The following is a 17,500-nucleotide window of genomic DNA, read 5'->3' as shown; positions in this document are numbered from 1 at the left end:
AGATATTGTTCACACAACGTACGTAGTGTGACCTCTTCACTAACAGCCATTGAATAAATGGATCCAAGTACGTGTTGGAATTTGTCACCGCAATGGCTTGAGATTCATGCCACAAAAGTAATTTTGAATCCTTATCACATTCAAGCGATAAAAAGAAAAACGCAAAGATACAATAGGTGTTGGCCTCCTTAAAAAATAACTCTATGGCCCAAAAGGAAAAGGCGCCAAATCAAAGCCCCGTTGCACTTAGAGACACCCACACGTCAAGCACAAAGAGCCTATCTGCAACTAACCTCGAATAGGTAAATCAATTTGATCCTCGTTATAATAAGTAAATCATGAGAAGAATTAATTGAATAAGAAAATTGGTCATTTTTAACACTTAGAATTTCTTGAAGAAACTTGATTTTAAGTTATTTTGAATAGGAGTGTTTAATAACCGTAATTTGTCGCTTACCTGCTGCACTTCTGGTATTCTATTCGTAAATTTCCTTTACTTGAGTGAAAAATTCAATATTTAGCAACCGAAGGAATGAAGTGTGTTGAAATATCTATTACCCCAGGCAGTGTGTCATATTTTAGGAAAGGAGAAATGAGTGAATCAAGCGGAATTGGTCCAAGGAGCTATCCTTGAGGTGCGCGGCAGGAAGTACTTACGAAGCTAGAACTTAGGTACATTTTTCATACTGACTATCCACAGGCGACTTTCACGATAGCCTCCGATGTAAAACAAGTCAGATGCATGGCAATACCTGTCCACGAATATCATAAAACTCAAGTCTTTTGCTGCCACAACTTCGAGACAGCTTCCTAAGCGGTTATCGGTTTCAGTATTCATACACTTGTCCATTCAGTCTCAACACTGCAAAATTATTAGAGATCAAAGAACTGTACTTGCACTTACCTGTGAATCGAGATCTATAGTCCTGTGTCTTCACCACTACACTTCAGCGACGAACATGATCAACCCAACACAGTTCTTTTCATTATTTACTTTTGTATACTGAAAATTCAGAATTGATATCGATGTATAATAACCGAAACTAATCCTAACCTGATCCTATTTTTTCTCGAGGTTTAATTTTGGCTCCAAACAAGTTTCCTCAATTCATTTGAGTGCATATTCAACCTACGTCAAGTTAGGATCACCAATTTAACCTGTGAAAACGGATTCAACCTAAGACCGGCTCTTACCTGCAACATATGCAGCTGGGCAAATTTATGTACTCCTATCAAATCTCGACCCTTTCCGTTTACTGTTAGCAAACAAAATTGTTTTACTAAAAAGTGCAAATACATTCCTATTATACAAGAAATTATAAGACCTTCCAATTACTTTACCGCAGCACTAATACTAATAAACAATTCTCCGTGCTTTTTATCAAGGTCATAAGTTTTACAATCCTCCTAATTCCGATGTTGTTCTACCAACTCTCTTGCCTACGTATACTTTAAAGAAAAAACTTGAAGCTATTTATTTGTAACAATTATTAATGTCTAACGCAGTTGAGTGTGTATATTGTTTCCTACGAAATTCATGTTTGACTGTTAAAGGCCTGAAGTGCAATCTGTCTACTTTTTGGCCTCTTATCCTATTTAATATCTTCCAGTTTTCGAATCTCTAATTATCTCAGTCGTTCGTTAGTTAGAATAGATCCATTCTAGGTCATGTTACCGAGGAGGTCTTGCCTAAGTTCGTTCAGACTGATAATGCGTATCTAGTATAAAAACGGACGTGACAACGCTTTGGATGTTTTTCCTGATTTTCAGGCCTCTGTGACAGTTACAGGAAATCATATTATTTCACATTTTTGGCATGAAATGCGTTGATATCATTTTTCGGTGATGGGAAGATACGTCAACCCAAAACAAAAGGTATTCGGTTTACGATTTCACGGAATAATTGCTTTCGTTTTCGGTTTTATACAACACTTCATTGAAATCCGTGTCATACATGATCACTGTGAAACTCGGAAAACCGCGAAGTCCAAAAATAACAATATTTCTGCAATGTTACACTGCGACGCGCCTTACCGTGGCCACCCAAAAAACATTTTTTTCAAGTTAGCCAATCAGTGTGAGCGGATTTGATTGACAGACAAGCCTCCATTTGGTTCTTGCGCGTTGAAACTTTCTATGGAGGTGTGTCTGTCAATCAAATTCGCGTATCTTGATCAGTAGCTAACTTGTAAAAATATTTGTTGGGTGGCCACGGTATGGCGCGTCGCACTGTAATTGCATGTATAGTGATAAAGCAAAGTAAAACCCACAATAAGATACTACAAATAATCATACCAGTGTTTACGGATCTGCGAGTTTTGTACTAGTAAGAAACTGTATTAACACGTTCCAAAACCTTGGGGGATATTCCAAAGTTAACAAAAACCGGTTGTCGGTGTTGAATCCTTGACGGAATTTTAATTTTTCGGCTGATATTTCGAGGAGGCCAACTGGAAAACATGGACTGGACTCTGGACTGGACTCTGGACTGGACCCTGGACTGGACTTTATTAAACGAAGTTAATATTTAACCACCCTACTGACATAAGAGAGACATTTTTTGTACAGGGCCACAACGACTTCAATAGAGATAAACTTGGTATATAAACGTAGAAATACAAGTTAGCTGAGCCGAGAGTATATCGAGAAACAATTAATTATGAACATGATATGTGTAGGATATTTCTTATACACTTTTTTTGTATTTTTTTACATTTTTTGGAGAGACTAGCGTTTTTGTCTGCGAGACCGCGACTTTGAGTTTTGATTGCGAGACCGAGATTTAGATCCCAAAATGGCTTTGCAAAAAATTTGAGACACAGAGACGTTCGGGAACGCTCAAAAACCGAGACCATCCATTCAGAGACCATTCATCACCCCTCAGGTGATAACGAACAATGATTTGATTGGTTAGATTTAACCTGTGTACTTCTTCAACAAAAATTAGCTACTATAAAATTCGAATTGTTACACAAATCAGGAATGCCAGGTCACGATTGTCAAGTTCTAAAATTAAAGATATGCTGCCAATCAATAAGGAAGATTATGTTAAAAAGATGAAAGCAAATGTATTTTTCCTTCTCAGCTGTATACATTTATTATTTCTTTTTCCTGGCAACAATGTTTTGGTATTTGCCACCCCCTTTTCCCATCCCATAACTTCTAGCGTTGTGTTTGAAGCGGACTACATTCTTAAAATAGCACACGCACGAGATAGGATCGCGTGGCGACATTACATTGTTACGTGATGACTTTAAACTTTCACAGCGTTTACGCAATCATAGCCAAGCGTACAAGTGGCGGGATTTGTAAAGTTAATTTACCACTGTAAACAACTGAAGTGCTTAGTTTGTAGTGCTAGCTGCTTCAATTGTAGAAATAGTGCGCAAAGCGACCGCGCTTAACATATCGAATATATTGAATTGGACTACATTCCTAACATTCTTTAGACAGCGCACGCGTGAGATATATCGTCGACACAGTATTCACGTAATAGTAGCTTGACTTGATTGAAAGTTACTGGGCAGCATTGTTCGATTTTTCGTTTATGTTCCCTTTGAAAAAAACATCCATTCTCATTCTCATTCTCGCTGGTTAATAATTAAATAGAAACGGTTAATCGTTACATTATTGGTTAAATATTAGCTTCGTTTAATAAAGTCCAGTCCACGGTGCAGTCCAGGGTCCAGTCCAGAGTCCAGTCCAGAGTCCAGTCCAGAGTCCAGTCCATGTTTTCCAGTTGGCCTTTCGAGGAAAGTGAATTATCTGGCAACCAAAAATGTCCTTTCGGCTGGGAAAATCCCTCTCGTCCACTTTTTGTCCAAGTATTTACCGTTTACTTTCATTTGAACGATGGCGTTCAGTCGTACACCATCTCATCTCCATTTGTGGGTGGCTCGAAAAAATAATTTTGGAAGACATTGTGAAGGCTGGCCTCAGTTTCGGAAACCACTATTGTTCGCTTATCTTATGGACACACATTGATCAAACGTAAGCTGAGTGGCTATAAGATCTTTCCGACAAAAGATAAACACACTTAATTATCGAAGCAGACATACACATACACATACAGACGCTGCGTAGGACAACATTCCTTTACAATCCCAGAACTGTTTCGGCTCTATTATTGGGACTACATGATAGAAAGATTATTCTTCTAGAAAATCCGTCTATGCAACCATGAATTACCAGCTTCCGCCTAATCAATGAGTGATGCCATCAAGATGCCAAAGTGAGTTTGGCCAGGTAACCGGCTATTATGTTGCACCCAGAAGCACTCCCATGGCTGTTTATGTAATCTTGAATGATCCGGTCGAGTCTTTCATCGGGTAAGTCGTCAAAGCCCCTCATATCCTGTAACCCATACTCTGCTACTCGTCTGTGAGCTGTTCACCTCGAAACTCCGAGCATCTCTGCAATCCTTGTCCAAGTGAATTCCCAGTCCGCGCACTTCTTCTGGGATTTTTTTCCTTTTTCCCTATCTATCGTACCTGAATCCGCAGCCACAGCAGACGGAGAGATGGTCCGGCGACGAAGCACATTAAGCACATCCACTAAGGCCCCAGCGATGAAATCGAGTTTTTCCTTGTCCCTCGTGTCAAGGTTGCATCAATCTTTCTTTCATCGACCTAAGCAGCAATGGCTAATTGTTTGATCAAGAACTTCGGCATGCTTTTCTGCCGCTTCTGTGTCAAAGTTCTCAAATATTGTCTCGGTTCTATTCACAACTTCTCCTAGAAACTTGGGGAACTCAACTTCTGTGTCAAATTCTTCTTCCCACTCTGCCGCCATCTTTTGTTCTATACCTTGCACAGTTTACTCTGGTTTTATATGGCCGCGCTCGTCCCAGGAAGATTGAACATATTTTCGGATTGCATATAAATTTAAGGATTGCTTTGAATCAATATTTGTGGTATTGCATTACATGTAAAATTTAAGGACTGCATTGAATCAATATTCGTAGTATTGGATTAAAGATAAAATTTGAGGATTGGATTGAATCATTATTCGTAGTATTGGATTAACTATAAAATTTAAGGATTGGATTGAATCAATATTCGTAGTATTGGATTACACATAAAATTTAAGGATTGGATTGCATTGAACGCCTTTTACGACTTTAAATTAAACCTTTATTAAAAGGATTGAACATATACATCTAAGATTAAATTTTGCTACAAACGGCGGGCCATAACCGAATCCACAAAAAGCTAATTCCACTAAAAATTTAACTGATCATATAAAACAAAAATACTTTAAGCCCTGGCCAAACTATCGAACAAAGTTGGATTCAACCCTCCAACTTTGCTCCATGCAACATTGTTCGACCGTTTGGCCACCCATGTTGGATGATGTTTGTCCAACATTTTTTGTTCGATCAAGTTTTGAATGGAGTTTGCTTTAGATCAAACATTGCGACCAACAATTCTGCTCGAGGCAACAATGTTGCAGTATCTTGCCGCTTTTCCAACAAAGTTGTGTCCTGAATCGAGTCACGTTCGGGCTGCTAGCCAATTACGAATTGCTATTTTATTTTCAAGCCTAGGCTTCTAGCATTATTTGCAACAAAGATGGCGGACAAGGATCAACAAGGCCATGTCTTTGGGACACTTTTAGTCCCCTTGATCACGCTCTGTTTGGAGATTTCTGGTTCAATAGCGTTTACAATTTCTGCAAATTGATGCCAGCTCACTCTCGTTATCTCCTAAGCGCGGGTGTATCTTGCAGAAAAACTACCCTTTTCTACACGTTCTCTTAACCATTTTTGGTTTCAGCTCGTTTGAATCCATCATTTCCGTCCTCAAACAGCTCCAGTAGCACACACGGTACGAGTGATTTTCGTTTCAGTGTTAGCCCATACTTATAAATTTAGCGCCAACTTGAACTTGAATGTTTCATCAAGCAATGTTGGAGAGTGTTTTGCCACTACCTCAACATTTACATCCAACAATGTTGCATGTGGAATCCAACTTTGTTTGATAGTTTGGCCAGGGCTTTAGTTCTGTCCTGTAGCGATGATTTTCTTCGAGATCAAGATGACTTGCTTAAAAGAAAATTAATAGCTTTTGGGCCGCGGTGGTTTCATTGTTTCACAGCAGTTTTCACAAAAGCTCCACGGGAATCAAGCGGCATTGATTCACGTTTTGAAAATTTATTTTCAACCAAACTAACCATTAAAAAGGTTTACCTGTGTTAGACCCAAACGTCTCTACATAAACCTACCGCAATCTTTACTTTTCACTTTTAAAACTGAAAAACATCGGTGGCATCGCCATTTTTCTCGTCTTTCTCATGTATGGCGTGAAAAAAGTGACGGCTTGCGGGTTTTTCTTGCACTAGCGAGTTCGACGATCACCAGAGCAGTAGCAGCAATGTTTCGTTGAGAGAGAGATGGATGAAGGTCCTGCTGCGTTGTTGATCTCAGATAATTAATTAAATAAATAACTAATTAATTCGGGTGGCCAACTTGGAGGGCTGAGCACCCCAGCTGAAATGCTTGGGAGCCCGAAGGGCTCCCCGAAATTTTCCTTAGAGCACAGCCTTGGAGGTCGTTAGATTTATGTTATCAACATCTTAAAATACTTGCCTTTATTGTAAACGTCTGTTAATAGCTTAAAATTTCCTAAATGACTCAGATAAAGTATCGGGAGACATAACTCGGCATTTCGGGGGACATGACTGTTATTTGCGGGCGACAAAGCTCTCGTTCGGGCAACATAACTTCGCGTGAGATGTTTTTCGGGCGACTTGACCTGTTACATACATGGATCATACACCTGTAGTAGTTAATTTGCAGCTAGAGATTGTAACAGGGGCACCCAACGAAACTGTTCCGCAAAATGCTTGTTACGCGGTGGTAATTCAGCAGCAGGCTGGCAAGTTATTAATATTAATTTTTATACTCTTTTGCTAGGAAACTTTAGATACTTTTAGCATCTCCATCCGTGCTAACTGGGTGAGAACAGAAACTGAGGGGAGACTGGAGGAGAACTCGTTCATGAGAAGCTTACCGCTGGTTCAAAAAAACCCTGTTTTGACCGGTTTTTCGAGCGGGTTCTTTTCTGGCTGGGAAACATTGACATCTAACCGGGGAATGGAGTTTTGCTCATAATCATCCTGGGAGTGCGAAACAACTTTTTAAAGTTATTTCCAACAATATCAAAAACTATATAAAAAAGTTTTATTAGCGTTTTCTTGTAAGTCTTTTTAGCCTGTGGTTGTGCGGTCCCTTTTTATTGAATTTCCTTCTCTTCTGTTAAAAAACACAACTATGTTTGAGGTGATTGAGATAGCTGCAGCGCGATACAGATTGAGAGATGTTGTGCGATGTAACAACAATCACTTTACTTGTGCTGTTGATGACCTTTGTGTTAATATACTAGAGTTTCCCAGTTTTTCATCATTGCGACAAGTTTATAGAGAAGGGTGGTTTTTTGCAATTTATGAGCTGAAAGAATTGGCGACGGGTGGTCAGTTGGAGCAAAGCAAACATGCAGAATGCACATTTACAACATGTGCCAATGAAAGTGTGACCATCCAAAGTAAATCTCGAGATAGTTTCAAGGCGAACTCTGTAAACATGAAAAGTAATAAAGCAAAAGCAATGCCAAAACTGTTGCAAGGGAAAGTCAAGCAGCTCCCTAACAATAGAGAGTGAGAACAATAATAATGCAAAAACCAGTGAAACTACATCTTTGTCAGCTGCCAAAGTTGTACACAGTGAGAAAAAAAAATAGAAAAGAGAAAATCTCAATGTTGCAAACTCTGCTCTATGTGCCATGAAGCCTGGCCTTTGAAAACAAAGCAAAAACGTTTTGCCCAGTAGCAAACCCTTACTGATTTACCAGAACATGGGGTTCTTTCAGATGTTACCAGAGTAGCGTGTGGAGAAATTGTGTGTGAAAGCAATGATGCGAGGATCGACACTGGTAGAGTTTATTTTGAAGAAAATGATAAAGTATATACCGTACTTATTCAGCTATAAGCCGAGCGATTTTTACACAAATCCTCACTCAATTTGGGCAAATTTGAAGCCATAGAAGGGGTCTCGGCTTATAGCCGAGTATTTTTGATAAAAAGAATTTTCTCAGCAAATTAAAACAGTAACAAATGAACGTGTATTCACTTACAAGCCGAACTAAATTACTTGTAAAATGTAGAGAAGTTGTTGTTGGTGTAATATGGATTTTTATTACTTGGTGGCTCGTAAAGGAGCCGTTCGTGTTGTTGTGTGATCGGTATCGATCTTATTGTTCGTCTTCTTCCTTGCTCTCTGTCTCGAATTCGTCGTCCATTTCCTCGTCTTCACTTTTTTTTTGTCCTGGAATATTCTCGTCGAAGACTGCATCGTCTTCTGTGCCGTCGAGTGCGTTATAGAGGTGCCACAAGTCTTGAACGAACGCCTCGCCATCTCCTCGGGAATATCGCGCCAAGCCTGGCTTACCCATCGAAGGAACGAGGAGTCTGGGAACGAGATTGCACCATCACAAGTCGTGTAAACAAGCTTGTCGCATGATACCATAGCAAACTTGAGACAAAAACGCAAGTGGATTTCTTCTTGTAGCGACATTTTCCAAGCGAAAAAACCGTACGCATCAAAGGGAAAATCCTAGCTTGAATTCTTTGCTCTGAAAACCACGCCAAAGGTCGTTGATCGAGCTCGGGATACGCTCCCCGATAAGCTCCCCGTTGAACAGATTTGCCTTATCTTTCCTCCAGCGACGGAACCATCGACTCACTGATGCCGTATTCTGCGGCGATCTCGGAGTTATTTTCTACAGCTTCTGCTTCGGTGACTATTTTAAGTTTAAAGAACGAGGTTGTAGCATTTCCAGTCGAATAACTTTTTATAAAACCTTTCGCCTGTGCGAAGACACGTTTCCTGTGAGGTCAACAATTGTTTACTAATATTCGTCACCTCACGATCACGTTGCTTGTTACGTGGGATGCATATCATGCATACCACGGTAATAGTCCAGTTTTTTATTTTTCATTGTAGTCACAGATGTGCATACCCCAGGGATAGTAGATTATCCGCTCGATAAGAATCCTGTATGATACAATCGGAGCCATCGCGCCTCGAACTCGGGCCACGCGCACTGAGCCATTGAAGCAACTCCAATCACGTGATGGTTTGTTATATTAATTATCTCGTTCGTAGTCACAAATGTGCCCCACAGATGTTAAATTAAGTCCGGCTTCGGGATTTCTAAACTCCCGTACAGCGATTAGAAATCTTACTCTTCTCTCTTCTTCTCTGAGCGCAGGCTATACCACTCTTTGCTTACAATATAAGCTATACCAAATCCTTTTCGCCCGCGATGATTAAACCTCACATCTGAAAGTATTTGATAAAGTGGACAGACGATTTTTCCTTGAGAACGGGAAGCTTTAAAGGTAAGGAGAATTGTCTAAGTTATTACGTGGGATGCATATCATGCATACCACGGTAATAGTCCAGTGGTTTTTAGATCTTGCTCCGGTCTAGTGTGTTTCACTGCATGTAAGCATTTGAACGAATACTCCAATGGATCTGTTTTTCTTGCGAACCAGTAAGTCGTTCCAATATATTTTGTGAATTTAACCTGTGTGTTCAACTGGCCATTGTGTCAAACATTTTGCGAATCGAACCAGGGTGTTCAATCCGCCATTGTGCCAAGCATTTAGGCTTATCAGTAGAGTGTTAATTTTCATATAACGCCATCAAATTGTAAAATCAAAGCTGCTAGGTTTTGTGATTTTTTAATCCATACCAGGTAAAAACTTACCTAGAAGTAAATCGTTTACCAGTTTTAGGCACCGTAGCGTTCGTCGTTTTGAGAATACAGTATTACGTCCACTTGATGCGGCCGGTATTACAGCCTGTCGTTAGAAAAAGACATACTCCTAATCTTTTGGGTCTTGTCTTTTAAACCTATTTGTCCTAAGAAGAAACGAGATGCTTCCGTGACGCATACACTGGGTTGCCTGTGGTACGTGTTACAGAAAATCAGAAGGCACTGAATTGTGTGGTATTGAACAACAGCATTCCAGTCTCTGTAAAATAACAAATAAAAGAGAAGCGAAAAACATTGGCTTCGGGGCTGACATGTTGATAATTTTCAAGTTTCCTCACAGCTTCTTTTCACCACAAGTTTAAGCGTGCCCTCTGAGCATCTGACAGCTTTGTAATACCAAAGTAGGTTCTGGAGGTAATTTTGAGAGTGGAAATCAAGGTTACGCGGCAGACGGCAAATACAAACTCACGATTTAATTAAGTTAACACACCAGAAAGACGCTAACCTCATTTTGACAAGAAAATGCTTTACTATTGCCACAAAAACTATCCAGTTAAGCTCGCATATCATAAAAAATGATGAATTCATAAAGGCCACCTTTTCCAGCGAACAATTTTTTGAAACAAACAACATATTTGCTATTAGAGGCAAAAACCCCTGCTATTTCATTACGTGCTTGAAGAGAAGAAACTCAGTCGCGTCAAATATGCGCGATATTGCAACAAACTAAATTTCAGGATCAAACCGTTTCCATGAAGAACCTTTTCCTTGAATAATGAAGCACAACATACACGACAAGCTTTCTTTCAAATAATTCTTGGCTGTTACATTTCCTTTTTTTGTTACCTGAAGACTGTGCAGAGTTGATCACAGATCCACGTAAGGTGTTCGATTCGTTCAATCGTTCTCTGTCTTTGTTGAACTCATAAGTTAACAGAGAATTTTCCATCTGGTTTCAGTGTTCTACATAACAGCACACTTGGTTAAATATTATTTTAGAAATACAGATCACTTTGATTTCGGCTCGACGGGCGATAGATTGTTGTCGAAGTCCATTACTCGTCGCTTTTGAGATTCTAGGTGTTGGTTTTTTACCGCCTGCCTAGTTTATCCAACTGACTTTCCATTATTGAGCTCCATGAGGGTATATTTTATTTAAGGATCCACTAAAACGCCATTCGCGTTACATGACTTTCGACGCCATTGCAGGCTAAGTTAATTATTCTCCTGTGTCCACGAGAGAAATGTACGCATTTCCACTACCCTCTCGATCCTAAGAAAATACGCGCATAAGGCTCTATGCACAAAGACACCACTTACGAGGGAAGTGACAGGCAAGACTTTTACCGACACGGAAAATAAAAAAAAAGAAAACGGAAAATCTACCCATTTTCCGACTGGGATTGCCATACGGCAACCCAGTAAAAAATAGACAGATATGTCTGTTGTTTAGGTTTCCGTAGTTTAATATCGCTAAGTATGTCGTTCACTTTGCATAACGCCAGAGAAAGTTCCTGGTGTCTGTTAAACTGAGCAAAGTCTCTCAGTTGCCTTGCCATGTTCGCCGTCTCCGATACTGATACTGACCTGGTGTGCTATTTGTACTTGTATGAACTACTGTAGTATTTGTATGTGTAATCAAATGGCGACGAGTGAAATTAGGAAATAATTTCACGCGCTTTTTGACAAAACGCAAGTGAAAATATTTCCTAATTTCACGAGAAAACCATTTGATTACCTTTTAATGTCGTGAGTGACAAATTACGCTCACAACCGTAATTGTAAAATCGCTCGAGTACTTTATCCAACTGCTCGGGAAGAATCATCTCCAGGTTTTTCTCAAGACTATTTTCGTCACACCACTTCTCAAAAACCCTCACCCAGTTAATTGTGCTCTTTCACGTATTTAAATTTTCTGCCGCTTCTTTTAATTTCGTAACTTCTTCAATGGTCAATGTCTTAAATCTAGACTGATGCCATCTTGGCTCTGATCGAGATACAAGAGATGTTACCATGGCAATTTTGTAATTTCACATTTGAAAATATAAATTAACGCTGAAATTTCGCGCCTAAATTAAGGAGTAATTTGTCACCCATGATATTATAGTGGTTTCCTTTTACAAAGTGGCCGTTTAATACAGGTCAAGACAATAGAAAAAGCTCGTCGGGGCTTAGCAAAGGGTGACCGAGACCGCCTAATAGAGGTGACCGCTTAATACAGGGCCGCTTAATACAGGTTCGGCTGTTGTCAGTTTTGCTCTGTGAAAAGCTCACAATAAATGTAAGTTGAAGGGTTGTAGAACGTACTAAGTAACATATTTTCAAACTTAACTCAGGCTCGTTTTATGTGAGAGTAACAAAAACTCAAATTTATTTCAAAGTGTTCAATCAACTTTCTTCGTTTATACGACTTCTCCTTACCTTGTAAATTAATTGCACCGAGAAAACAAGTCGAAATTCGCCAAATGACTACTTTATAAAATGTGATGTTTTAATAAAAGTGCAGTTTACACTGGCATGACATGTTTACACTGGCTAATTATATTCATCCTTGTAATACTAGAAACTCATACAATTGCAATTTTTATATTCCATTAGTTCGAACTAATATGCGAAAATTTCCAATCCGCCTCCATGCAAGGCCCTAAATTTTTCAATTCTCTTGACAGCCAAATTAAGTCATCTGGATCTACTGCTCAGTTTTGCAAAAACCTCAAAAGATTTCTTCTTTATCGTTAGTAGCATCAAATTTTTCGAAGTATTTACGCTATTGTATTTTTGTGGATAAATGTGTGTGTGTGTGTGTGTGTGTGCACTCTTTCATCTTTTTAATAATAAATTTTACTATATACATACTGAGATTTACCCACTGAAGAGGCGCGCAATAAATTCGGTTCACAAGCTGGTCTAAGAACCCAACAGCCAATCAAATGAAGCGTATCGCTTTTTCAGGTCCAATCAGGTACCGCGTATCATGTTTTTTGACGTCTGAGCCGTAACAAGTTGACTTTCATTCGGCTGGCAGTGTTTCGCTTGTTTGAGGAATTTTATTCCTTCGCAAGTGTCAAAGTTAAAAAAAAAAGAACGAGAAAAGGTTTGTTGATCACGATACTTCGGTCGAGGATTACGTGGAAAGTCTCAAAAACAAGAACACGAAAGAGAAAACGAAACGAGATGTGAAATCGCTGGAAACGTTTGAGAAACGAAAAGAGCGACGGTCGAGAAGCGCAAAACATAGAGGCCGCAGAATTAAACAAGCACCTTTCGGACTTTATTCGTTCTGTGAGACGTAAAGACGGAGGGGATTATGAGCCTTCAAGTTTAAGGTGCCTTTTTTCAAGTATTGAGGGACATTTGAAATAATATTTTCACATTCTTTGCTTGCTTTAATGTCAAATTTCCGGCACAGAAGTTTTTGACTTGAAGTCGTGTAACAGAGTTTTGTCTTAGTTTGTCATTAAAGACGATAAAGAAGAATTTAAATCTCATTATGTATATAATAAACACAATACCACATGGAAAATACTTTCTACAGTATTTACTCACTCGTTGTTTTTGTATCAGAAATTTCACTCGTGCGCTTCGCTCACCTGTTCGATTTCTGATACGCCACAACTCGTGTGTAAACACCGTACGCGCGCACTTTCCATTCGTATTGGTCGTCGGATGGAGGCTCCCAACACTCATCCGATTCAAAAATCGTGGAACAAATTTTAAAAGTTTGAACTTTTTATTTTTCAGAAGCCAGATTAATCTTCATTTGCATAATTGCCCAGAGAAAGCCGTGGAATGCCAGGTGCCAGGCTGCAAGCGGGTTATTAAGCGCAAAAATACAGGAGGGATACAGCTGCCCATCTGGTCTCATTTTCGACTTCAATCTGCAGAGATACAGCGTTTGCGCCGCGAAATCCAGGTTTGAGAGGGGTTGTCCAATACACACGAACTGAGTCGGGTAGACTTTTTGATGAAGACGACCCGTCAAGCGGAAGTCGGGTCGTGGTGTTTGCGGAAGTAAAGTAACAAGAAGTTGCTATTTTAGAGAAGGTTCGAGGAACGACAGGTCGTAAGGACCCGTCTAGTTAGTGACGAGCCGTCATTTGAAAAGTCGACCCGACTATTGAGGTGACACAGTTGTTTCGATATTCATATTTATGTTACTCGTTTGCGATCGTCGCGTAATTTTGAAGCGCTAGCCTCTAAGGTGAAACACAAATTAAACATTTTAAAGACACAGGATAGTAACAAGTACGGCGGGTGTGAGCTTACAATTGCGGCTGGAAACGAATTTGGCAAGACTGTGTTGTAGGTTTGTTATTGTATTTGGTCCCTTGCGAGTGATGTTGTAAGGTATCGGTATACCCCAAAATTGATAATTTTGCCATTTTAGTTTTTCATATTCCCAGGTACACCTCATTGAGTTTTTTTTTTTTTTTGACATGACAAAAAGTTTGCGAAAAAACGTTTCTACTAGACAAAATTAGAAAGGAAAACGACTCTACGAATAAACTATCTCAAATTAGAAGCTGTCCACAAATGGCTTTATGTCTCAAAAACTCAAATGCAAATTTCATCGAATGAGGTGCACGATTTCAGTTCGTTTACAGCGAGTTTTCATCCCTTTTCGCCGAAATTTGGCAAGAATGTTGCCCGATAAAGTGGCAAAAAACCCGTGTCGGGGAGTATTTATTTGTTGCCTCCTTCGAAAGTAATGAGTATTTAAGAAAAGGTACTGCGCGTTTTATAAAAAGTTAAAGTTTAACAGTGAATAAAAACAAACCAGACATGTAATCAAACAAAATGCCTCGACACGCTTTTTTAGATCAAGGTGTGAAGATAGCGTATTTCCGGTTAAATTCTGACCGGAAACGAACTCAATTTGAGAAACTACATACTTTTGGAAAATGATGGCTATTTTAGGAAAGGTATTTTATTTCTTGCCTTAAGTCAACTAATAATCGGGATCTACCATTCCTAAGCTTCCAGAAAATGTATACTTTATTGGGGTTTTTATGAAACGTGTGACCTGTGAAGCAGCGACAACGCGAGGTTGTCATTTGAGATGTGCTGATATTTAAATGACGCAAAACTCATGAAATGACTTGTTATGCTGCGTTCTTCCAAGAGATTAGCATTCCGTTTTTCATGAAGAATTTAAATCTGTTAACGACTTCGACGCGTTTAGGTGATTAATATTGGGCAATAGTTTTGAAGTTCTTTATTTGCTTGGTTAGCAATCGTGCTGGTTTACCATTTATTTGTGGATGTTCTGCAACGTGAATGCATAATTTCTTGAGGCCAGACATGGGGTGGAAAATGCGGATCGTTGTTTGTACATATTTTGGGCGGATGTGCTTTAATGAGTACTGGTGTAGAAGGGGTTTTTTCAACTCTTAGAATTCGTATATGGTAGAGTAAGGTAGTAGAATTTGAAGTCTGACTTTCCAAATTCAAGATGAAACAAGTCATTAGGATACGGCGTTGGTGCTCGCGATGACTTTGTTAAGCTGAAAGCAACCAAAAGTGCTGCTATAATCGTCACTTTGTTCTTAGATAGGAAGTAATGATTTTGCAAATATCGTTGCTTCTGTAGTCCGGGTGTAGTTGGGAAAGAATTTGCACAGCATTTTCGTTTCAATGTTAGCAGCCACTTTCTCCTTGCAATATCATAGGAGTTGTCACTACTTCTTTAATTTGATGGTATCACTTTGCGTTGGGAATTGAAGAATTTGAAACAGTCATGGGGTTTGGGTGTAAATGTGTTTATTTTAAAAGTTATTATTAACTGAAACAAGTAATTACAAAGTAGTATAAGGGAGATCTATATATCATAATTAAGTGGGATGCATACCATGCATACCACGGTAATAGTCCAGTTGAGTTTTTTTTACTGGGTTGCCAGTATGGCAATCCCAGTCGGAAAAAGGGTGGCATTTGTTGGGTGTTTTTCTTTTTTTTTTCTTTTTTTTCCGTGTCGGTAAAAGTCTTGCCTGTCGCTCCCCTGTTAAGTGGTGTCTTTGTGCATAGAGCCTTCTGCGCGTATTTTCTTGGGATCGAGAGGGTAGTAGGAAATGCATAGATTTCTCTGGTGGACAGGTAACCCAGGCTCACTGTGTGCGTCACGTAGGTATTAAAATATAGAGAACATATGAGGCGAAGTTTAGGTCTGAAAACTTGCTAAAAAATGGAAATAAAAATCGATAAAGCTTACCATGTGGTGAGCTGTTGTTGTCTTTAATACGTACACAAAGTTTCCGGAAAAATGGTCCCCGTTCACCTTCCTTCATAGACCAGGCTCCGTAGAACTTGTAAGTTGACCTGCTAAAATGGCGGCCCGAAAGCGTTGTCCTCGCAAAGTGTTCAATTCCAAATGGCACTGAACTCGGGACGCCTGGTAACGAGGGGAATATATGTCCCCCTGAAGGGAGGGGAGTCCCAGATTGCTCAGTGAGTTTTGTTTTTAGCAATTTGGGACTCCCCTCCCTCCAGAACTTATTATACTCGTCACCAGGCGTCCAGAGTTCAGTGCCATTTTGAATTGGACACTTCGCGAGGACAACGCTTTCTGGCCGCCATTTTAGCAGGTTAACTTACAAGTTTAACGGAGTCTGGTGGCTTCGCGTTGCTACCTGGAGATGCTTCAGTGGATTCATGGTTTAGAGAAATTCCTGTTCCGCGAACCTGGCGTGTTTATTTAGCGACTGGATTCGATTTTCACGAAAAAAATCGTGCTTGTTTTGGGTCGATCGGAGTCCTTAAGCTGGCTTCTGTCTCCTACCTTGTCACTATACTATGAAGGAAGGTGAACGGGGACCATTTTTCCCGAAACTTCGTGTACGTATTAAAGACAACAACAGCTCACTACATGGTAAGTTTTATCGATTTTTATTTCCATTTTTTAGCAAATTTTCAGACCTAAACTTTGCCTCATATGTTTTCTATACTTTAATACCTACGTGACGCACACAGTGAGCCAGGGTTGCCTGTGCTACAGTAGAACGATTAACTTAACCGGCAATGGCGTCGAAAGTCATGTAACGCGAATGGCGTTTTAGTGGATCTTTGAACAAAATATACCCTTATGAAGCTCAATAATGGCAAGTCATTTGGATACTGAACAACACAACACTTCGACAACAATCTGTCGCCCGTCGAGCCGAAATCAAAGTGAGCTGCATTTCTAAGATTTTGCCAAGTGTGCTGTTATATAGAACACTGAAACCAAATGGAAAATTCTCTGGTAACTTATGGGTTAAACAAAGACAGAGAACGAATCGAACACCTTAAGTAGATCTGTGATCAACTCTGCACAGTCTTCAGGTAAAAAAAAATGGAAATGTGACAGCCAAGAATTATTTGAAAGAAAGCTTGTCGTTTATTTTGTGCTTCATTATTCAAGGAAAGGTTCTTCATGGAAACGGTTTGATCCTGAAATTTTAGTTTGTTGTAATATTGCGCATATTTGACACGATTAAGTTTTTTTCTCTTCACGCACGTAATGAAATAGGAAGGGGTTTTTGCCTCTAATAGCAAATATGTTGTTTGGTTCAAAAAAATGTTCGCTGGAAAAGGTGGCCTTTATGAATTCATCATGTTTTATGATATATTTTCTGTCTTTGGGAATTATAATATCATGTTGTTTATTGAATTTTCGAGCTTACGGTTGAAACGTGATACGGGAGGATATTTTTAGTATTGCTCTGTAAGCAGGAAAGGTTTCATGAAAA

The 17,500-nt window shown here is 39.5% G+C and overlaps 1 protein-coding gene across 5 annotated transcripts in view; it reads left to right on the top strand.

Moving 5' to 3' along the window:
- Window positions 1-17,500, top strand: part of LOC137967838 (uncharacterized) — a 75,654-nt gene that overhangs the window by 1,337 nt on the left and 56,817 nt on the right. For 2 of the 5 annotated variants that reach the window (XM_068814425.1, XM_068814421.1), the window contains exons 1-2: window positions 12,814-13,102; window positions 13,518-13,689. The gene's annotated coding sequence lies outside the window, so the exon portion shown is untranslated. Of the gene's footprint in view, window positions 1-275; window positions 303-12,813; window positions 13,103-13,517; window positions 13,690-17,500 lie in introns of those variants that run through there. The other 3 variants (XM_068814424.1, XM_068814428.1, XM_068814422.1) reach the window with 3 other exon arrangements.

Source organism: Montipora foliosa, chromosome 8, assembly GCF_036669935.1.
Source record: "Montipora foliosa isolate CH-2021 chromosome 8, ASM3666993v2, whole genome shotgun sequence".
In the NCBI taxonomy this organism is placed as follows: Eukaryota; Metazoa; Cnidaria; class Anthozoa; order Scleractinia; family Acroporidae; genus Montipora; species Montipora foliosa.
Note: the sequence above shows the minus strand (reverse complement) of the source record. Positions and strands in the feature narration are given on the sequence as shown.